Source organism: Aethalodelphis obliquidens, unplaced genomic scaffold, assembly GCF_003676395.1.
Source record: "Aethalodelphis obliquidens isolate GAN/ISIS:26980383/991018 unplaced genomic scaffold, ASM367639v1 scaffold53, whole genome shotgun sequence".
Lineage (NCBI taxonomy): Eukaryota > Metazoa > Chordata > Mammalia > Artiodactyla > Delphinidae > Aethalodelphis > Aethalodelphis obliquidens.
Window position 1 is genome coordinate 11,848,764 of NW_020837997.1, and position 24,305 is coordinate 11,873,068.

At 44.9% G+C, this 24,305-nt stretch overlaps 1 long non-coding RNA gene across 1 annotated transcript; it reads left to right on the forward strand.

Annotated features, from left to right (window-relative positions):
- The first annotated feature begins 3,845 nt into the window (after positions 1-3,845).
- On the forward strand, positions 3,846-23,820 carry LOC113608741 (uncharacterized). The gene is made up of 4 exons (XR_003428406.1): positions 3,846-5,023; positions 18,299-18,302; positions 23,601-23,615; positions 23,806-23,820. It is a non-coding gene; the product is annotated as an uncharacterized LOC113608741 (long non-coding RNA).
- Positions 23,821-24,305: the final 485 nt, after the last annotated feature.

Genomic DNA, 24,305 nt, shown 5'->3' on the forward strand with positions numbered 1-24,305 from the left:
ACTCACATACCATACAATTCATCATTTAAAGTGTACGCTTTAGTGGCTTTTTGTATTCACAGACTTGTACAACCGTCATCACAGACATCTTTAGAATATCTTCACTACCTCAGAAAGAAACCCTATACCTTTTACCTGTCACCCCCTATCTCCCCAACCCCTACCCCAGCCCTAAGCAACCACTAATCTGCCTTCTTTCTCTATAGATTTCCTTCTTTGGGGTATTTCATATGAATAGAATCATATAGAATGTGGTCTTTTACGATTGACTTTCATAATGTTTTTTTCATAATGTTTTCATGGTTCATCCATGTTGTAGCCTGTGTCAGAATTTCCTTCCTTTTTAAGGCTGAATAATATTCCCGTGTAAGGATGGACCCCATGTTTATCCATTCATCTGCTGATGGACACTTGGGTGGCTAACATCTTTTGGCTATTGTGAACATTTGTGTACAAGTATATGTTTGAAGCTGTTCTCAACTCTTTTGCTAGGTCCCTAGGAGTGGAATTGCTGGGTCATGTGGTAACTGTATGTTTACTCATTTGAGGAACTGCCAGACCTTTTTCCACAGCAGCTACACCATTTTACATTCCCACTAGCAGTGAATGAGGATTCTGATTTCTCCACGTGTCACCAAGACTCGTTATTTGACTTTTTGATTCCATCTGCCCTAGTGGGTGTGAGTGTTACCTCGTCGTGGTTTGGGTTTGCACTTCCCTGGTGGCTCATGGTGTTGAGCATCTTTTCATGTGTTTATTGGCTCCCTTTGTACCTTTCTTGGAGAAATGTCTCTTTAGCTCCTTTGCCCACTTTTATTGGATAAGTTATCTTTTTATTCTTGAGTTGTAGGAGTGTTTAAAAATCTATGCTAGACACAATTCCCTTATCAGATTTATGATTTCCAATTATTTCCTCCTATTCTGTGGATTGGCTTTTCACTTTCTAGATCACGTAAACACATCCCCAGCCTTGTCCCAACCCCTGTTCAGTTACCTTGGGTGACCCCTCCAGCACCAGAAGCATTCCTTCTAGAACCTGGAAAAGGTTGGGGCTGGCTCTCTGGGGAGGTGGGGTGTGGGTGAGGTGGGGGTCAGGGCAGAGCAGAAGCTTCCCTGTGTGTGATGGGAAGTTTCAAGTTCTGTCCACATACCATGTGTCAATGCTTCATTCCTTTTCAAGACAGAATAATAATCGGCTGTGTTGATGGCTCACATCGGGTTTATCCACCCATCTGTTGATGGACACTTGAGTTGTTTCCACCTTTCAGTTGTGAGTAATACTGCAATGAACATTGATACACAAGTATCTATTTGAGTACTTGTTTTCAATTCCTTTGGATATATTTTGTTGACCTAAAACTATAAAACAGCAAAATGGGTTTATTTGGGAACAGCAAAATTGCAGTCCCGGACTTGTAATTTATGGTGAGCCACAGGCAAGTCTGGAGGACAAAAGAGAGCAGGATTCTTCTATAGAGGAGAAGGGGGAGTTGGGAGGGGCTGTTATAAACAGAGTCCATTGGAGGAAACTGGGGGTTCAGACTGTAGTGGTTTTTCATTGGCTGAGTGCTGGTGCTCTCTCATTGGCTGGGCTGTTGCCAGACAAGGAGAAATTCTTCCTCCTCCTGCTGAGTAGTAAAGTAGTAACCTTCCTGCTAGAGATGCAGAGATATGTCTCTTCCTATTGAGTTAGAAAGGCTTAAGAGCTCCCCCTTCTGGCCTCCCGAAATTTTAAGTGAGGATTTTGTTTATTTTCAGAATACCTAGGAGTGGAATTAATAGATCATATGCTAATTCTCTGTTTAACTTTTTGAGGAACCACCAAATATTTCTATAGCACCTGCCCCATCTTACACTCCCACCAGAAGTGTACAGGGGTTCCAGTTTCTCCACCTCCTCACCAATGCGTTACTCAAGGTTTTTTTTTTTATTTTCTGTGTCCTGATGCTCTGACAGCCGGGGCCTCAATGACCCTAGAGGGATCTGCCCCTCCCAGGGGTGGCCAATCCCTAGACAGTAAACAACTCACCCATGAGTTCACCTTTCACACACAAACCAGCCAGTGCAGAGCTGCATCCCAGCCCCTCCTGTACGGGGCTCCCACACTCAGGGCCACTGTCCCCCTGTCCTAGTCACCCCAGCAGCCCCTCCTCCCCAGAGCCCTGGAATCATGCAAACTAGCCGATCCTGAGCCTGCTCATCCTGCCTGCCGGCTCCTTCCCCAGGGAACCGCAATAAAGCTTCCTGCCCACATTCTGCCTTCATCCCCCTGCCTCCTGAGCATGCCTGGTGCTTCCCCGTGTGGCCCTGTGTGCCCCCTCCCCTGGGGGGGGGGGTGTCTGTGAGAACACATTATCTTTTCAGTGGCACTCACCTTCTAAACTGCTGGCCTCGCCATAGCTGAATAATAATAATCCCTGCATCTCAAAACAGCCAAGACTTGCTCCATTTTTTAACTTATAGCTTAATGAAATCTATTTTATCTTTTTTTTCTTCTTTTGTAGCTCATGCTTCCTGGGTTCTATCTAATAATTCTTTGTTCCTAGAACTCAAGGATAGACCCTAACGTTTCCTTCTCAAAGGTTTGCATTTTACAGATGGGCCAACAGGCACATGAAAAGATGCTCAACATCACTAATTAGTAGAGAAATGCAAATCAAAACTGCAATGAGATATCACCCCACACCAGTCAGAATGGCCATCATCTAAAAATCTACAAACGATAAATGCTGGAGAGGTTGTGGAGAAAAGGGAACCCTCCTACACTGTTGGTGGGAATGTAAATTAGTACAGCCACTATGAAGGACAGTATGGAGGGTTCTTTATTATTTTTTAAAATATTTATTTGTTTTTATTTCACTGCACCGGGTCTTAGTTTCGGCACAAGGGATCTTAGTTGCGGCATGTGGGATCTTTAGTTGTGGCATGCAGACTCTTAGTGGCGGCATGCATTCGGGATCTAGTTCCCTGACAGGGGATGGAACCTGGGCCCCCTGCATTGGGAGCATGGAGTCTTAACCGCTGGACCACCAGGGAAGTCCCTGGAGGTTCCTTTAACAACGAAAAATAGAGTTACTATATGATCCAGTAATCCCACTCCTGGGCATATAACCGAAAAAGACAAAAAAACTCTAATCTGAAAAGATACATGCACCCCATTGTTCACAGGAGCATTATTTACGATAGATAAGACATGGAAGCAACCACAGTGTCCACTGACAGATGAATGGATAAAGAAGATGTGAGATATATATATATATATATATATATATATATATATATACACCTACACAGTGGAATACTCCTCAGCCATAAAAAAGGAATGAGATAATGCCATTTGCAGCAACATGGATGGACTTAGAGATTATCATACTAAGTGAAGTAAGCCAGACAGAGAAAGACAAATACCATATGATATCACTTATATGTTGAATCTTAAAAAATGATATAAATGGGGCTTCCCTGGTGGCACAGTGGTTGAGAGTCTGCCTGCCAGTGCAGGGGACGTGGGTTCGTGCCCCTGTCCGGGAGGATCCCACATGCCGCGGAGCGGCTGGGCCCGTGAGCCATGGCCTCGGAGCCTGCGTGTCCGGAGCCTGTGCTTCGCAACGGGAGAGGCCACAACAGTGAGAGGTCCGCGTATCGCAAAAAAAAAAAAAAAAAAGATATAAATGAACTTATTTACAAAACAGAAATAGCCTCACAGACATAGAAAACAAACTTATGGTTACCAAAGAGGAAAGGTGGTATAAATTAGGAGTCTGGGATTAACAGATACTACTATATATGAAATAGATAAACAACAAGGTCCTGCTCTATAGCACAGGGAATTTTATACTCAATTTGTAATAACCTATAAGGGAAAAGAATCTGAAAAAGAATATAGGTAGATAGATATGTATAACTGAATCACTTTGTTGTACACCAGAAACAAACTATTTACAACTCTAGTTGTAAATCAACGGTACTTCAATAAATAAAAAGCTTTGTACTTTAGCTTGTACATTTACATCTATAATCATCTTAAAATAATTTTTGTTTATAGTGTGAAATTGGGATTAGAGTTTATTTTTATATGGATTTCCAGGTGTTCCAGAACCATTTCTACCTTGAATTGCCTTTTGGCAAAATTAATGGAGCATATATGTAGGGTCTACCACTGGATATTTAAATTCCATTCATTGATTGAGTCAACTGTCCTTATGGCAATACAACACTGTCTTGATTACTACATGTATTGATTTGCTGGGGCTGCCATAGCAAAATACCACAGACTGGGTGGCTTAAACAGCAGAAGTTGTTCCAATTCTAGAGGCTTAGAAGTTCAGACTTCTAAGATCCAGGTGTCAGCAGTGTTAGTTCTTTCTGAGGCCTCACCTTGGCTTGTAGTTGGCTGTATTCTCCCCTTCTCCCTGTGTCCTCACGTGGTTGTGTGTGTGTGTGTGGGTGTGTCCCCTAATCTTATGAGGACACCAGTCAGATTGGATTAGTGTTGGAGTAAAATGAGGATTAGGGGAATTCCCTGGCAGTCCAGTGGTCAGGACTCAGCCGTTTCACTGCCTGGGTGCCGAGTTCAATACCCAGTCTGGGAACTAAGACCCTGAATGCCTCGGGGCGTGGCCAGAAAAGGAAAAAAAAAAGGTTGGGAAAAAAATAAAATGAGGATTAGGATCTCATTTTAACCTCATCACCTTTTTAAAGATCCCCATCTCCAAATATAGTCACATTCTGAGATGTTGGGGGTCAGGGCTTTAACAAATGAATTGGGGGGTGCACAATTCAGCTCTGCTGACACTAAACACTATCCTTATACTAAAATTCATAGAACGGCACACTGAAAGAATTAAATCAATTTTACTGTTTAATACTCTAAAAATAAAAAAAAGAAGATGCAACAAATGGTTTGTGTTGGATCTTGGTTAGGACAACCAGCTATAGAGAACACTTGGGGATAATTAAAGGAAATGAAGATACAGGCTATTGTCAACTAAAGAAAATGCACAACTTAAAAGTTGAGAATTATGTTTTATTCGGTGGACATTCATAGGACTTCAGGCCCGGGAGACAGCATCTCACATAACTCTGAGAGACTGCTCTGAAGAGGAAGGGGGGAAGCCAGGATATATAGGAGTTTTTGCAACAAAAGCAGCTAGAACAGAAAATGAAACAGAAAATGAAATTTTCTGGTTATAAGTAAAATGGTCAACTGTATAGAAGTTTATAGTTTTTTATTCCATCTCAAGTTGGAGGGTATTGTTTTTTAAATTTCTGTGAATTTTATTGACCCTCGCATGATGCAGACCCTGTGCTTAAGAACACACCTTGCAGCACTCCCCAGTTATTGCTGTATTTTATAGCAGAAATACACAAGCCACGTTTAAGGAAGAAAATATAAAAATGCTTATAAATAGACCTATGTTTTGCCAAAAGAAAGGTACAAAATGCCACATTCAAACTAAATGCTTCAAATGACCAATTGAAGGGGCTTCCCTGGGTGGTGCAGTGGTTAAGAATCCGCCTGCCAATGCAGAGGACATGGATTCAATCCCTGGTCTGGGAAGATCCCACATGCCGCGTAGCAACTAAGTCCATGCACCACAACTACTGAGCCTGTGCTCTAGAGCCCGTGAGCCACAGCTACTGAACCCACATGCCGCAACTAATAAGCCCATGTGCCTAGAGCCCGTGCTCCACAACAAGAGAAGCCACTGCAATGAGAAGCCCTCACACCACAGCGAAGGGTAGTCCCTGCTGACTGCAACTAGAGAAAGCCTCCGCGCAGCAACGAAGACCCAACGCAGCCAAAGATAATAAATAAATAAATATATATATATTTTTTTATTTATTTAAAAAAAAGACCAATTGGGGCTTCCCTGGTGGCGCAGTGGTTGGGAGTCCGCCTGCCGATGTAGGGGACACAGGTTCGTGCCCCGGTCCGGGAAGACCCCACATGCCACGGAGCAGCTAGGCCCGTGAGCCATGGCCGCTGAGCCTGCGTGTCCAGAGCCTGTGCTCCGCAACGGGAGAGGCCACAACAGTGAGAGGCCTGTGTACCGCAAAAAAAAAAAAAAAAAACACCAATTGGAGAACAAAACCATCAGATTGGGAATGTGTGTGGCATTTGGTTACAGTGAGACAATCACAAGACTGTGACAGTGCCGAGGCCCCCAGACTAAATGGGTGCAGCCAGTGCAGAAAAGACAACTACAAAAAGGTGTCAACAACCAGCCAGACACAGCCAGCCCACTGCCCCCACCTCCAAAAGGCCGTCTGTGCTTCTGGGTGAAGTCACCCAGCCATCAGCAGTGTGAGCAGATAAGCCACTAACTGCTGGGGTTCAGTGTCCAGAGGCTTCCGAGTGGCAGTCAATCTACCTTGAGTGCTGAGCTCACGGGTCTGGCTAAATACCACCAGGGGTTCATAGGCCCGAGGCAGCTCTTGTTGTAGCTCTGGTACCTGGTGTGTCTTTTAATAAAGGACTTGAAGTGGACAAACGCTAGCTTCAACCAGATGCCCTTAAAAACATATCAGCTGGGATATTCCTGGTGGCGCAGTGGTTAAGAATCCGCCTGCCAATGCAAGGGACACGAGTTCGACCCTTGGTCCAGGAAGATCCCACATGCCGCGGAGCAACTAAGCCCGTGTGCCACAACTATTGACCCTGCGCTCTAGAGCCCGCCAGCCACAACTACTGAGCCCATGTGCTGCAACTACTCAAGCCCGCGGGGCTAGAGCCCGTGCTCCGCAACTAGAGAAGCCACCGCAATGAGAAGCCCGCGCACCACAACGAAGAGTAACCCCCGCTCGCCGCAACTAGAGAAAGCCCGTGGGCAGCAACGAAGACCCAACGCAGCCAAAAATAAATAAATAAATAATTTTTAAAAATCAACTGATTTTCTTTGTCTACAGAAAGTAACAAACCAGGAGAGTATAGGGGAAGGTGACCCACTTTCAAAACCCTGTCAAAGCACATCTTCCCCTAGAAGCTTCATCAACAGAAGACTTTTCCAATAAACTCAAGAGTAATTTGCCGCTTTACCTGGCAGATGGCGCGGTGTTGTTACCGTCCAGTGACTGCACGGCATCTACTAACTATTCACATCACCTCAGCTGGGATCCCGTCTACCGATCAGTGTAACCATCACTCATATTAGACTCTGACGTCAGCGTCAAGTCTTGAAACCACTGTCCGTTTGCAAATCTGAAGAACTCTAGATCAGAAAGCTGCTGTCTGCGCTGGCACTCTCAAGATCAGACAAGCAGCACGCTTTGGGGAACACGGCTCCATTTCTTTGATTCTTTCTCCAGCAATGGACAAAACTGATCTTTGGCTCATGCCTCACATAGGGAAACAAACAGCTCCCTCATACAGAATACTCTCCGAAACACAAAATGAAATATGCTCAATTTTTATTGTTAAACTTGCACACTAGCAATTCGGTTCTATTTCCCCTAACCAAAATGTACCTCTTATAGAAATTAATAACAATCCAAATCTACTTTTCATTCAAAAAATCACGACAATTTTAAGAGTTTAAAAATTAGCTCCATTCCATTAACAAACCAAAACAATAACCACCCCTCAGACGTCTCTAGCTCAGGCCTCTGTCCTCTCCCTGTAACTCCCAGGCCAGTAGGCCAGCAGATAACTGCCCTTCCATCCTCAAGTTTACCCAGTAACTTCCCTGCTTCCAAAAAGCCTTTGTATTCCACCTCAAGAACTGCTACTCCAACAAGAGATGACAACGATTCGTATCAACAAATAAAACAAATGTCACACGTACTCAAATCAGTCAAGAATCGCTGCAAGAACTATTTCCCATTCCAGAGACCCAGAGGTTATTAACCCCCTTGGCAAGCAAGACCCTGCCACAAGCCAAGAAGAACACAGACAACTGGCTGACAAACTGGCGGACACCAGCTCCTTTAAGAAAACCAAACAACCTTCCCTCGAGGTCCCAGGGAAGACAACAGTTTTACAAATCAGCAGTATTCATGAAGGGTATTTTCTGAAATGAGCAGTCATATGAAATGCTATTAAGTGTTTTCGCCTAATTTAATCAGAATATTAAGAGTTTTCAGGTCCAATGGAAACTTATTGAAGCTTTTCTTGCTTTTTCTTATGTCAGTTAAAATAGTTCAGTTGCTTTAGGGATATTCCAGCCTTTTTGTATTTCACAGTTTTCTAGCGACACAATAAAAAACGGAACTAAAAAACATTTCCTTGCAGTTTAAAATGCACACCTGAGAACTGTGGCATCTCACAACTGTGGATATGCTGACACGAGTTCTGCACGCCCGCTGGGGCCTCGGGGTCCGACTTCCCACGGGGGAAAGGTCCCTGGCCCTTGGGTTGCTGATCTCAAGCCCCAGAGGCGGGGGAGGGGACGAAGGGAGGGGCTTTCCCGTGTCAAAGGTGAACCTGCTTTGCACGTGGTGATGTTAACTGCGAGTCTTTGTTTTTAAAGGGAACATTTCCACAGTGACCTCGGCCCTTGCAATGTCCCGCCTTTTCTCATCCTTACTCCGTCTACGTAGCGAACAGCGGGGAAACTGAGTGTGGACTACCAGGTGCAGGAGGAGGACACAAAGGAGCCGCCCAGCTGTGGGCAGTTGCCACAGGGTCGGCCAAGCAGGGAGCCCAAGTTCCAGGCGATCGGATAAGCTACGCGTGTCCCTGTGGCCTATCACTCAGGAGTAGGGGCGGGGTCTGGTTAAAATGTCCAATCAGCCGCGACTGGGCGGGGTCCGGACAACTTGCAATCAGAGTAGGATGGGGTGAGGAGAATTGAGCGTGGGGGCGGGGCAAGGATTACTGTCCAATCAAGGTCGGGGGCGGACGCAATTTCTGTCCCAGGGAGAGGCTGTCCGCCCTCTGCTGCGCTCGTGCGCACTCCGAGCTCGTGCGCGCCTGCCCCCCGCGCAGCCTCAGGTTTACGTTCCCCATCGCTCTCACCTGCCCAAGTCTCGGGGCCGTTGACATGACGCCGGAGAGAGCTCTGAGCGAGGTGGAGATGGTGAGTGCCCGAGCTGGGGTCGGAAACCAGGAGGGGCTGGTTCGAACCGGCAAGGAACCCGCTGGAAGCTGACGGGGTCCCGCGTCTCCCTCCCCGCTCCCCCTGCTAGTCTCCACCCCAATAAGCCCGCCGCCCTGGGGTGGGGTCTTGGCGTCCTGTCCCGTACCCACGCGGGGGTCCCTCCCCGAGTCCTTTGCTGGGTGGGGTCGGAGGGAGGACAGGACTTGGGGAGGGCGGTTGGGGTGGCTGCAGGGGACCCACCCTGGACCTGACGGTTCTGCTTTCACTCTGGCTTCAGTTTTCAGTTAAGGGAAAATAACGGATCCTTTCCTCCTCTCCTTCCACTTAGAGTAGTAAGTTCCTCAGGTCTGTTCTTGCTCTCCTGGCGCGGAGCGTGTTGTTTCGACTCGTGTTGTTCTGGGAAGGGTCTCAGGAATGTCCTGTCTTCCACTGCAGTTGTGGGGAAAATGCAGAAAGTTCTGTGGAATTAATTGAAGAAAGCTCAGCTAAAGTTGGAGTGGAAATGGGTCTATAGGGAGAGCTCTCTGCGTCCCCCTCCCTCTCCCCAAGCTTCATCAATTACTCCAAACAGGTAGAGATCACCCTCTACATCTCCAACGGGAAGGCGCATCTTACTACCCAGCAGAAAGAAGAAAATCTCTCTAGGCCAGGACAGCCCAGGCACTGAGAAGCCTCCATATTTTGGACGCCCAGCTCCTCCAATGGACTCCTCGGTTATTACAGCCCCTCCAAACTACTCCTTTTCCCTATAATAGTAAGCGCCCCTTCATCATTCTCTGGGTTTGCCGGTGGTCCGTCATAGATTGCAATTACTCCCTCTATTGCTGAACTCACTTTTGCTGGTAAGATAAGTGGCTATTACATTGATTACCTTGACAGTACACTGAAATAAGCTCAACAAAGAGGTGGATTCATGTCTTTATAAAAATAATAGCGACTCTTCCATACAAGTTACAGAGTTTCTGACGCTGTGGTCCTGTTCCATTTCCTGTTAACACGTGGCATTCAGATTAATGAAAATTCTGTAAAATGTGACCTGTAAAAGCAACTAGAGTTCAATTCTGATTAATTTACAAACACTGTGTTACCATGAGGGTATTAGCTGATAACTGTTACCTGGGTTCTTGGAGCCCTTAATCAGTAGAAATTGATCAGGCCAGGTGAAGAGTTCAGGCAAGGCTTTATTGAGGTTCCTGCTACAGCACGAGGGAGCGAGAACAAGTAACAGGTGCCTTTGCTGGATGCAGGAGGAGGGGCGGGCTGGTCCCTTAAAGGGGGTGAGGGTGTGGGTAGGTGGGTGCGTCGGGCCGGAGGGGCGGCTTAGATGGTCTAGGCCACCCCCTTGGTGGTGCAGTGTGCGGGGATCATGCACAGGACTCTGCTTTTGCTCCCGTACCTCGGCAGTGGCAATTGGGTTTTGGCCTTTTTGTATCTTGTTCTTAATTTGCCCCCACTGCGCATGCGTGCAGTTATTTTTAGTCCCTCAGCGTTTCTTTGCATCTGTTGCTGGAGGAGATGGCTGTCCAGGTGCAAGCACTGCAGCAAAGGGTCCCAGGTCCCAGCCTGCCTCAATACCTGTCTTCTGAAAGGAATAAGCAGGATCCAGTTATTAAAACTGTAAAAGTGCCCTAGAATTTTCCTCTACGTTATCCGTGAACACAGGTGGAAGCAGGGATCCTGCAGGCTCCCATTCACACTCTGGGAGGAGGGGCTTTGTCTCCTGTAAATGGCCCACGGAGCTTGAAGCAGGGGCATCACCTGGGGTGGGGGACAAGCTGAGCGCAAAGCTGAGCCTGCAAGGGAGGTGAAGGGAGGTGCCCTGGGGTCTTGCTGCCCCCCTCACCCCATGCAGGTGGCCTCCACACCATGGAACTACCACAGGAGGAGCTGTTGATGCCATGATCATGAGGGGAGGGGACCCACTTCCAGTAGTGCTGGGGGTAGTGTGTCCTCTCTGAGGTGTGCTGTGCTTGCTGTGGGGCTGCTCTTAAATCGTGTGACTTTTGCATTAAGTTAATGATGCCAAAATGATCTTGGCTCTGTGCACCGATGCGGAACAGAAATATGGAGAGAGAGTTTTGAGGAAAAGAAAGAATAGCTGGATTCTTTGCCAGCCAAAGGGGGGAACACAGTAGGCTAGCGCCTCAAGAGCTGTGCCCCTTAGAGAGGGTAGAGAGAAGTTTTTTATACTCAGGACTCTTGGTCTGGGGTGGGTGATAAGGATCAAAGTTGTGAAGGTCTTGCATTTTTTTCTTGCATTATTTCAAAGTGGTCACAGCTGGCGTTAGGCAGCCTGGCAACCGGGTCTGGTATCCCTGAAGTTATAGGCCTGTGAAATAAAGAGCGCTACAAGGGAGTGTAGGGGGAGAAGAGTGCCAGGTGCAGAGTGTTGATTCATGTGGATTCCTAGAGTAATCAGCTTTGGGAAGGACAAGTCTAGCTACAGGTGTTTGTTAGTAGTAACAGCTACAGGATAACCAAGGTTGCTTATCTCTTTCAGGCCCGTTTGGCTGGTCTGTGCCTAAGCCCGTTTGCTTGTTTCTGTTTTGCTGCAACATTAATAATAACAATATAAACACCTGTGGACTCAGCCCCCAGGTGTACAGGTAGGCCCTGGTACCTGTCGGCATCTCCGCATCTCCTGTGCTTCTCCCACATCTTCTCTCCCTCCTGTTGCCAAGGTGACCTCTGTCCTGATTCTTTGTTATTATTCATACCTTTACCATCTCTTATCACCAAGCAGTGTGTCGTCTGATTTTGCCCCTTCAGTTTCCAGTAAGTGAATGTTAGTTCATAAATCACCAGTAATGTCACACAGAAGTTTCTCTGGGGTTTCTCAGCCCCAGTCTGTTTCACACGTGCTGGTGTCTGAGGCTCAGCTCTCCTCTTGACTCATGTGTTCCGGTGCCTTTGCTGCCTGGGTTCTTCCAAGAGTTTCTTTTCTTTTTTTGGCTGCACCATGGCTTGTGGGATCTTAGTTCCCGGGCCCCCTGCAGTAGAAGTGCAGAGCCCTAACCTCTGGGTTTCCAGGGAATTCCCCAAGTGCATTTTTTGATTAGCTAGCAATGCTGCGATAGTCATTCTTCTTTTTATCTCCAAGTGCGAGATGCGACTTGAGTTTCTGCACTTCAGAGAAAAAAGCGTGGCTTCGTAGCTTATGGATAAGTTTAAATTTACTCAGAAAATGCTGGTCGTGTCTGGAGTGTATTCTTGCCCCGCTGTTTATTTCTTCCTTGTGGTCCCCATCGCTGAGTGACCTCGATAAATGTTTGTCCACCTCGAGTGGGAGCCAGGGTCTCTTCGTGGTTACGTAGGGTTCTTACCGGATGAGGGTGTGGTGGTTCATCTTCTGTGTGATGTGTGTATTTGTATGTTGATTGATTTCTTCAGTTTTCTTTAATTCTCTGGGCATGAATTCTTTTTCGTTTGCAGGCACTGCCAATATTTTCTCCCCATGTGTGGTTTATCTTTTCATCCCCTTTATTCTGTGCTGGTGAATGGACTCAGGGTTAACAGAAATAAATTGGTCAGTCTCCTCCTTTGTAGCTTTTTTTATTTTCCTTATATAAGAAAAATCTGTATACAGAAGTCGTGGGACACTTGCCTTTAACTTCTGAAAGTACTTCCCTGGCGGTCCAGTGGTAAAGACTCTGTGCTTCCACTGCAGAGGGTGTGGGTTCGATCCCTGGTCAGGAAACTAGGATCCCTCATGCCTCGGGGCTCGGCCAAAACCCCCCCCAATAATCTGCATTAAATGGATTATTATACATGACATTGACAGTGTTACCCACCCCCCTACCCCACCTCCCGTAGACAGCCGTTTGTCATCGCCCTGTGAGCCAGTGCCTGCGCTGGAGGAGATTCCTGCCCCATGTCCATTGTTTCCCCAGGTCTGTGAGTCCCTCCTCCTGCTAATGCTGTGTGGCCCCAACTACTGTCCGGACTTAAATGCTTTGATGTGTTTTAGGGAAAGTTCTTCCACCTTGTTCTGTAGGAAACTTGGCTATCTTAGACATTTGACTCTCATTTGTTTTTAGAAGTAGTTTTTCATAAAGAAACGAAAAAACCCGACCTGGTTTTGGATGTAATGGAATTTTCTTAACACTCTGCATCTGTTTGGAAGAGTTGCTATCACGATGGCATTGCGTCTCTTTTCCGAGAATACGTGCTCTCTTTCTTTCTACTTTGATGTCGTTCGGTAACACTTTATAATTTTCCCTTTATGATCGTTTCAGGGACTTCCCTGGCGGTCCAGCGGTTAAGACTCCGAGCTTCCATTGCAGGGGGCCCGGGTTTGATCTCTCGTCGGGGAACTAAGATCCCGCAAGCCAAGTGGTGCGGCCGAAAAGATAAAAACCATCATTTTATGTCCTTCATTAGAGAGTGCCGTGGAAGGAACCACAGCTGTCCGCGCTGTGTTTGTCTGTTTTACTTTCACACAGGACATTTCACTTCTGATACTTCCGGTCACCAGAGCTATAGGCGTTTCCCAGACGCAGCAATTCTGTGACACCAACCAGGTGTCCTACAACCCAACTCAGTTCTGACACCGTCCACCTGGAGACAGTGTCAGACCCCCCACAGGTTAAGGGCTCAGTCCCTAAGGACCGTCCCCCCACCTTAGATGCTAATCGAAGGTAGTTGGTCCCTACGTTGCCCACAACTTCTGTCTGACTTGGCTACAGATCAGAGTTTCCCATAACCCCCTTCTCAGGTTCAGTTAATTTGCTAGAGTGGCTCTCAGAACTCAGGGAAACATTTGCTTATGTTTACCAGTTGAGTGAAGCATATGATAAAAGATACACACGGACGTCCAGATGAAGAGATACACGGGGCGAGGTCTGGGAGCGTCCCGAGTGCAGGAGCTTCTGTGCCCCTGGACCTGGGGTGTGTCACCCTCCTGGTGTGGATGTGTTCACCTTGAAGCTCTCAGAACCCCCTGCTACTGGGATTTTAAGGAGGCTTCTTCACACAGGCGTGATCACTTATTCACTCCGTTTCCAGCCCCTCTCCCCTTTGGAGGTTGGCGGGAGGGGTTAAAAAGCCCAAGCTTCCAATCATGGCGCAGCCTTTCTGCTGACCAGCCCCATCCTGGAGCCCACCCAGTTGCCTCCACAGAATGAAAGATGCTGCTGGTGCACTTATCGCTTAGGAATTTACAAGGGTTTTAAGAGCTCTGTGCCAGGAACTGGGGTAGAGATCACTATATAAATTTGGTATTATTTCCCAGACATACTTTAGGACTTAAAATTTCTAACAAATTGAAAAGGTGCCATTAAAGTTAGTTTTAATGGTCTAGGTTATCCTCTAAAAATGTCTTTTAGCTGCTGTTACTAGTGATTCACAATGCACCGAGATCTGTTTTTGTATTGCATTTCTGGAAACTTACCAAAACCCCTATACTCTGATTTTAAGCTTATTCTCTGGTTCAGCTTCTTTGTGGATCTTCCATATGTAATACTTAGAGATATTTCATGTTGGACTGTATTTGGTTTACAATGTGATAGTTTCAGATGTACAGCAAAGTGATTCAGTTACACATATACATATATCTATTCTTTTTCAGTTTCTTTTCCCATTTAAGTTATTATGGAATATATATTTTTAAATTTTATTTATTTATGTTTGGCTGCGTTGGGTCTTCGTTGCTCCGCGGCATGTGGGATCTTCCCGGAGCAGGGCTCGAACCCGTGTCCCCTGCAGTGGCAAGCGGTTTCTTAACCACTGCGCCACCAGGGAAGCCCTATTATGGAATATTGAGTAGAGTTCCCGGTGGTCTTTTTGGTTCTTGTTGGTTATCTATTTTATATATAGTAGTGTGTGTATTTTTAAAAATTAATTTTTATTGGACTATAGTTGCTTTACATTGTTGTGTTAGAGTACTGTGTGTATGTTAATCCCAAGCTCCTAATTTATCCCACCCCCCAGGTTTACCCTTTGGTAACCATAAGTTCGTTTTCGAAATCTGTGAGTCTGTTTCTGTTTTGTAAATAAGTTCATTTGTATCATTTTTTTCAAATAAGATCCAACATATGAGTGTTATTATATATTTGTCTTTCTCTGTCTGACTTCACTTACTATGACAATTCCTAGGTTCATCCATGTTGCTGCAAATGACATTATTTCATTATTTTTAATGGCTGAAAAATTCCATTGTATATAGGTACCACATCTTCTTTATCCATTCATCTGTTGACGGACATTTAGGTTGTTTGCATGTCTTGGCTATTGTAAATAGCACTGCAGTGAACACTGGGGTGATGTATTCTTTCAAAGCATGGTTTTCTCCAGATATAAGCCTAAGAGTAAGATTGCTGGATCATATGCTAGCTCTATTTTAAGTTTTTTAAGGAACCTCCATGCTGTTCTCCATAGTAGCTGTACAAATTTACATTAATACCAACAGGGTAGGAGGGTTCCCTTTTTTCCACACCCTCTCCAGCATTAGGATTTGTAGACTGTTTGATGATGGCTATTCTGACTGGTGTGAGGTGATACCTCCTTGTTGTTTTGATTTGCATTTCTCTAATAATTAGCAATGTTGAGCATCTTTTTATGTGCCTCTTGGCCATCTGTATGTCTTCTTTGGAGAAATGTCTATTTAGGTCTTCTGCCTATTTTTTTCGTTTTTAAGATTATTTTTTTTGATGTGAACCATTTTTAAAGTCTTTATTGAATTTGTTACAATATTGCTTCTGTTTCATGCCTTGGTTTTTTTGGCCATGAGACATGTGGGATCTTAGCTCCCCGACCAGGGATCGAACCCACCACCCTGCATTGGAAGGCGAGGTCTTAACCAGTGGACTGCCAGGGAAGTCCCTTTCTGCCTATGTTTTGATTGGGTGTTTGTTTTTTTGATATTGAGCTGCATGAGCTGTTTTTAAATATTGGCGATTAATCCCTTGTTGGTTGCATCGTTTCTAAATATTTTCTCCCATTCTGTGGGTTGTCTTTTTGTTTTGTTTATGGTTTCCTTTGCTGTGGAAAAGCTTTTGAGTTTAATGAGGTCCCATATGTTTATTTTTGTCTTTATTTTCATTACTGTAGGAGATGGATCAAAAATACTGCTGCGATTTATGTCAAAGAGTGTTCTGCCTATGCTTTCCTCTAAGAATTTTATAGTGTCTGGTCTTACATTTAGGTCTTTAATCCATTTTATTTTTGTGTATGTTGTTAGAGAATATTCTAATTTCATTCTTTACATGCAGGTGTCCAGTTTTCCCAGCACCACTTACTGAAGAGACTGTTTTCTCCATTGTATATTCTTGCCTCCTTTATTGTACGTTAATTGACCATAGGTGCGTAGGTTTATCTCTGGGCTTTCTGTCCCGTTCCATTGATCTATATTTCTGTTTTTGCGTTAGTGACACATGGTCTTGATCACAGTAGCTCCGTAGTATAGTCTGAAGTTAGGGAGCCGGATTCCTCCAGCTCCGTTCTTTGTTGACCCAAAGATTGCTTTGGCTATTTGGGGGTCTTCTGTGTTTCCATACAAATTAAAAAATTTTTTGTTCTAGTTCTGTGAAAATTGCCATTGGTAATTTGATAGGGATTGCACTGAATCTGCAGATTGCCTTGGGTAGTATAGTCATTTTGACAATATTGATTCTGTCAATCCAAGAAAATGGTATATCATTCCATCTGTTTTTGTCATGTTCAGTTTCTGTCATCAGCATCTTACAGTTTTAAGAGTACAGGTCTTTGCCTCCTTAGGTAGGTTTATTCCTAGGCATTTTATTTTATTTTATTTTTTATTTTTTTGCGGTACGAGGGCCTCTTACCGCTGTGGCCTCTCCCATTGCGGAGCACAGGCTCCGGATGCGCAGGCTCAGCGGCCATGGCTCACGGGCCCAGCCGCTCCGCGGCATGTGGGATCTTCCCAGACTGGGGCATGAACCCGTGTCCCCTGCATTGGCAGGCGGACTCTCAACCACTGCGCCACCATGGAAGCCCCGGTATTTTATTCTTTTTGATGTGATGGTAAATGGAATTGTTTCCTTAATTTCTCTTTCTGATCTTTTGTTGTTAGTGTATAGGAATGCAACAGGTTTCTGTGTATTAATTTTGTATCCTGCAACTTTACGGAATTCCTTGATGAGCTCTAGTAGTTTTCTGTAGCATCTTTATGGTTTTCTATGTATAGAATCATGTCATCTGCAAAGAGTGACAGTTTTACTTCTTCTTTTCCTTTTATTTCTTTTTCTTCTCTGATTGCCATGGCCAGAACTTGCAAAACTATGCTGAGTAAAAGTGGCGAGAGTGGACATCCTTGTCTTGTTCCTGATCTTAGAGGAAATGCTTTCAGCTTTTCACCATTGAGTGTGATGTTAGTTGTGGATTTGTCATATATGGACTTCATTATGTTGAGGTATGTTCCCTCTATGCCCACTCCCTGGAGAGTTTTTATCATAAATCGGTTTTGAATTTTGTCAAAAACCTTTTTTCTATCTATTGAGATGATCAGATGGTTAAAGTGGTGTATCACAGTGATCGATCTGCAGATATTGAAGCATCCTTACATCCCTGGGGTAAATCCCACTTGATCATGGTGTATGATCCTTTTCATGTATTGTTGGATTTGGTCTGCTAGTTATTTATTTATTTATTTATTTATTTATTGCAATGCTGCATGGCTTATGGGGTTTTAGTTCTTTGACCAGAGATCGAACCCAGATCTTCAGCAGTGAGAGCATGGAGTCCTAACCCCTGGACCGCCAGGGAATTCCCACGGTTTGCTAGTATTTTGTTCAGGATTTTTGCGTGTGTGTTCACCACTGATATTGGACTACAATTTTCTTTTTGTTGTGGTATCTTTGTCTGGTTTTGGTATCAGAGTGATGGTGGCCTCATAAAATGAGTTTGGGAGTGTTCCTTCCTTTGCAGTGTTTTGGAATAGTTTCAGAAGCATAGGCATTAACGCTTCTCTAAATGTTTGATAGAATTCACCTGTGAAACAGTCTTGTCCTGGACTTTTGTTTGTTGGGAGTTTTTAAATCACAGTTTCAATTTTAATACTTGTGATTTTTCTCTTCATATTTTCTATTTCTTCCTAGTTCAGTCTTGGGAGATTGTACTTTTCTAAGAATTTGTCCATTTCTTCTAGGTTGTCCATTTTTTGGCATATAGTTGCTTGTAGTAGTCTCTTATGATCCTTTGTATTTCTGTGGTGTCTGTTGTAACTTCTCCATTTTCATTTCTAATTTTTTTGATTTGAGCCCTTTCCATTTTTTCCTAGATGAGTCTGGCTAAAGGTTTATCAGTTTTGTTGTTTATCTTTTGAAAGAAGCAGCTTTTACTTTCATTGATCTTTTCTATTCCTTTGTCTTTAATTTTATTCATTTCTGCTCTGATCTTGATGACTTCTTTCCTTCTACTAACTTTGGGTTTTATTTATTCTTCTTTCTCTAGTTGCTTTAGGTGTAAAGTTAGGTTATTTATTTGATATTTTTCTTGTTTCCTGAGGTACAACTGTATTGCTATAAACTGCCTTCTTAGAACTGTTTTCGCTGCGTCTTGTAGGTTTTGAATCGTGTTTTCGTTTTCATTTGTCTCTAGGTATTTTTGATTTCTGCTTTGATGTCTTCAGTGATCCATTGGTTGTTTAGTAGCATATTGTTTAGCCTATATGTGTTTGTGTTTTTTACAGTTTTTTCTTGTTGAATTATACTCTCATAGCGTTGTGATCAGAAAAGATGCTTGATATGATTTCAGTTTTATAAATTTACCGAGGCTTGCTTTGTGGCTCAGTATGTGTTCTATTTTGGAGAATGTTCCATGTGCCCTTGAGAAGGATGTGTATTCTGCTGCTTCTGGTTGGAATGCTCTATAAATATCAATTAAGTCCATCTGATCTAGGGACTTCCATGGTGGCACAGTGGTTAAGAATCCGCCTGCCAATGCAGGGGACACAGGCTAGAGCCCTGGTCTGGGAAGATCCCACATGCTGCGGAGCAGCTAAGCCCATGCGCCACAATTACTGAGCCTATGCTCTAGAGCCTGTGAGCCAAAACTACTGAGCCCGCGTGCCACAACTACTGAAGGCCCCGCGCCTAGAGCCTGTGCTCCACAACAAGAGAAGCCACTGAAATGAGAATCCTGTGCACCACAATCAACAGTAACCCCTGCTCACCGCAACTAAAGAAGGCCCATGCGCAGCAATGAAGACCCCTCGCAGCCAAAAATAAATAAGTAAGTATTAAAAAGAGTCAATGTGGGGCTTCCCTGGTGGCGCAGTGTTTGGGAGTCCACCTGCCAGTGCAGGGGACGCGGGTTCGATCCCTGGCGCTGGAGGATCCCACATGCCACGGAGCAGCTGAGCCCGTGCACCACGGCTGCTGGGCCTGTGCTCTGGAGCCCATGAGCCACAAGTACTGAAGCCAGTACACCACGGCTGCTGAATCCCGCGTGCCTGGAGCCTGTGCTGTGCAGCGGGAGGGGCCACGACAATGAGAAGCCCGCACACCACAGGGAGGAGTGGCCCTGGCGCACCACAGCTGGAGAGGGCCTGCTTCCGGGCTCTGTCCAGCTATTTCTGCCATGCTTTTGTGCAGGCTTGCCAGGGCTGTCTACCCCCACGCAATGAAAGGCCCCTTCAGGGAAACTGCCCCTGACCTGGCTGGGCAACGAATAGTCCTCAGCCAGACGGCCAGCAGCTCCATGGAAAGCATCTAAACACAAGGCGTCTGCTGCACGTGGCTCGAGTATTTGGGTATTTCCTGAGTGCCACCTGGGCTGTGGGCCCACAAGACCATCGTCACGTGGGAGGTGCCGGGGCACTGGTTCACCTCTGTCCTGCCAGCACCAGTGCAGGAAGGAAGGAGGCCTCTGCAGGGGTGAGCCTGTGTGGTGCTGCATGTGCAACCCAAGGCATCAGGGCAGCTGGGGGCCAGCAGCCCGGTCTCAGGGCCTGGAGGGCCTCGGCTCCCGCAGGGCCCAGCGCGTGGTCATCGTGGTGCGCCACTGCTCTGTATTGCTAGGAGGGCTACCAGATGCCTGAGCAGCTAACAGCACATAAATTGCCTGCCGTAAATTGGGCCTGTCGGCCTACAGACCCCTGAACGTTTGAGATGGTGTGTTTGTTCCAGTGGATGAACCTACACTGACATGTCGTCATCACCCACAGTCCACAGCTGACTTTGCATGTATGTTCTGTGGGTTTAGACGAAGATGCGTCCACCTTTATAGTGTCCTGCGTAGCATGTTCGCTGCCCTAAAAAATGCCCTGTGCGCCTCCTAGTCACCCCTCCCCCAACCCCAATCCCCAGCAACCACTGATCCTTTTACTACCATCTCCATAGTCTTGCCTTTTCAAATAGATTTAGAAAAATCTTTTGATATGCTGTGATTTTTGTTTAGACTGTTGAAGTGATTTTTTAAAATTATTTTATTTATTTTTATTATTTTTGGCTGTGTTGGGCCATAGTTGCCGTAAGTGGGATCTTTGTTGTGGCATGTGGGATCTTTCGTTGCAGCGCATGGGCTTCTCTCTAGTTGTGGCCCGCGGGCTTTCTAGTTGTGGTGCACGGGCTCCAGAGCACATGGGCTCTGTAGTTTGCAGCATGCTGGCTCCCTAGTTGAGGCGCGCAGGCTCAGTATTTGTGGTGCGTGGGCTTAGTTGCCCTGTGGCATGTGGGATCTTAGTTCCCTCACCAGGGATCAAACCCACGTCCCCTGCATTGGAAGGTGAATTCTTAACTACTGGACCACCAAGGAAGTCCCCTGAAGTGAATTTTGAATGTTGAGCCAGCCTTGCATACCTGGGATAAATACCACTTGGTTATGGTGTATAATTCTTCTATATTATTTGATTCAGTTTGTTAATATTTTTAAAAAATATTTATTTTGACTGCACTGGGTCTTAGTTGTGGCTTGCGGGATCTTCCTTGAGGCATGCGGTCTTCTTAGTTGCGGCATGCAAACTCTTAGTTGCGGCATGTGGGATCTAGTTCCCCGACCAGGGATCAAACCTGGGCCCCCCATGGAGTCTTACCCAATGGACTACCAGGGAAATCCCCAGTTTGTTAATATTTTGTTTGGGATTTTTACATCACTGTTTATGAGAGAGACTGATCTATAGTTTCCTTGTCATGTCCCTGTCTGGTTTTGTTATTATGGAAATGCTTACCTCATAGAATGAGTTAGTGCACATTCCCTCTGAAACTAATTGTAGAGAATTAATTTCTTCCTTAAATGTTAGGTAGAATTCACCAGTGAACCCATCTGGATCTGGTGTTTTCTGTTTTGGAAGGTTAGTAATTATATTATTTTTTACTTTACTTTTTTACTGAAGTATAGTTGATTTACGATAGTGTGTTAGTTTCAGGTGTACAGCACAGCGATTCAGTTTTATACACACACACGCACACATACATATCTTTTTCAGATTCTTTACTCTTACAGGTTGTTACAAAATATTGAGTATAGTTCCCTGTGCTATAGCGTAGGTCCTTGTTGGTTATCTATTTTATATATAGTAGTGTGTATATGTTAATCCCAACTTCCTAATATATCCCTCTGTCCATGCCCCTTTCTCCTTTGGTAACCATAAGTTTGTTTCCTATGTCTGAGTCTCTTTCTATTTTGGAAATAAGTTCATTTGTATGTTTTATTTTCTTTTACTTATTTATTGTTTTAGGTTCTACATATAAGCGATATATGATATTTGTCTTTCTCTGTTTTACTTCACTTAGTATGACTATCTCTAGGTCCATCCATGTTGCTGCAAATGGCATTATTTCATTCTTTTTTATGGCTAAGTAATATTCCATTGTATGTGTACCACATCTTCTTTATCCACTCATCTGTTGATAGAAATTTAGGTTGCTTCCATGTCTTGGCTATTGTAAATAGTGCTGCTGTGAACATTGGGATGTATGTATCTTTTTGAGTTACAGTTTTGTCCAGATATATGCCCAGTAGTGGGATTGCTGGATCATATGGTAATTCTGTTTTCAGTTTTTTAAGGACCCTCCATACTGTTTTCCATAGTGGCTGCACCAATTTACATTGCCACCAACAGTGTAGCAAGGTTCCTGGAAGGTTACTGATTGTTCATTCAGTTTCTTTCATAGATATAGGACTATTCAGATTATCTATTTCTTCTTCTGTGAATTCTTGCAGGCTGTGTCTTTCAAGGAATAGGGCCATTCCATCGAGGTTATTAAATTTTGGGGTATAGTTATTCATAGTATTCCATTATTACCCTTTCAACGTCCGTAAGACGTGTAATGATATCCCCTAGTTCTTTGCTGATAATAATAATTTCTGTCTTCTCTGTTTTTTTCCTAGTTAGCATATGATTTTATTGATCTTTTCAGAGAGCCAGCTTTTGGTTTAGTTGATGTTCTCTACCAATTTCCTGTTTTAAATTTTATTGATTTCTGCTCCAAATTTTAGTATTTTTTTCTTCTGATTTAGTATTGTTTTCTACTTTAGATTTAATTTGCCCTTTTTCTAGTTTCTTAAGGTAGAGGTTTAGATTATTGATTTTTGATCTTGCTTCTTTTTTAATATATCCTTTCAGTGCTTTCTCTAAGCATTGCTTTCACTGCATCCCTCGCATTTAAAAAAAATTTATTTTATTTTTGGCTGCATTGGGTATTCATTGCTTCGTGCGGGCTTTTCTCTAGTTGTGGCGAGCACGGGCTTCTCATTGCAGTGGCTTCTCTTGCTGCAGAGCATGGGCTCTAGGCACGCATGCTTCAGTAGTTGTGGCTCATTAGTTGTGGCACATGGGCTTAGTTGCTTCATGGCATCTTCCTGTACCAGGGCTTGAACCCGTGTCCCCTGCATTGCCAGGTTGTTCTTAACCACTGTACCACCAGGGAAGCCCGCCAGGCAGATTCTTCTTTTTTTTTTTTTTTTTTCTGCCAGGCAGATTCTTAACCACTGGGCAGGTGGTTCTTAACCACTGAGCCACCAGGGAAGCCCTGCATCCCTCAAATTTTGATAAGTGTTATTTTCGTTTTCATTAAGTTCAAAATATTTTTTATTTCTCCGGAGATTTCTTCTTTGATCCATTTGTTATTTGGAAGTTTGTTGTTTACGAGTACTTGGGGGACTTTCCAGCTACCTTTATGTTATTTCCAATTTAGTTCCACTGTGGCCTAAGAGCATCCACTGTGATTTCTATTCTTTTAAATTCATTAAGGTTTGTTTTATGGCCCAAGATCTGGTGTTTGTTGGCGATGGTCCCATGTGCACTTGAGAGGATCTGTGTGCTGCTGTCTTTGGATGACGTCGTCCGTAGTTGTGAATTATATCCAGTTGTGGATGGTACTGTTGAGTTCATTTATCTTACTCACTTTTTGCCTCCAGGATCTGTCATTTCTGATAGAGATATACTGAAGTCTCTAACTTAAATAGTGGATTCATCCATTTTTCGATGCAGTCGTATCAGTTTTTGTCTCTAGCATGTGGACTCTGTTGTTAGGCGCACATGCACTAAGGGTTGTTATGTCTTTTTGGAGAATCGATGCCTTTATCATCATGTCGTGCCTCTCTTTATCTCTGAGAATTTTCCTTCCTCTGAAATCTGCTCTGTGTGAAATACAGCTACTCAAGTTTTGTGGGTTTTTTGTTTTTCGGGGTTTTTTTTGGTGGGGGGCTGCGTTGGGTCTTCGTTGCTGTGTGCAGGCTTTCTCTAGTTGCGGCGAGCGGAGGCTGCTCTTTGTTGTGGAGCACGGGCTCTAGGCGTGTGGGCTTCAGTAGTTGTGGCATGCGGGCTCAGTAGTTGTGGCTCACGGGCTCTAGAGCACAGGCTCAGTAGTTGTGGTGCACGGGCTTAGCTGCTCCACGGCATGTGGGATCTTCCAGGGCCAGGGCTTGAACCCATGGCCCCTGCATTGGCAGGTGGATTCCCAAACACTGCACCACCAGGGAATTCCCTGCTGGGTGGCTTTTAATATTTGATGTTGCTCCTATGCCCCCCAGTCCATTGGTGATTGCCAGTCCCAACAGGACAGGGACAGGATGGCCCTTTCTGTGAGCAGGACAGCTCTAGTGGAAAAGTGTCAGAAGAGTGAAGGGTGCTGGGATCCTAAAAGGAAAAGTATTGTAACCATAGGGGTTGTCTCTGTGGATATGCTGCAGACTGGGCAGGGTCCAGTGGGCTTGCTCCTGACTGCTCGAGGCAGGTTCAAAGCAGAATCTGAATGAGGTGTTAATTATCATTTGGGGGCCGTGAGTGTACAGGGTGAGGGGCAGGCTTTGTGCTTGCATACAGTTAGTAGCCTTTAGAAAGTACCACCACGACGGGGGGGGGGGGTT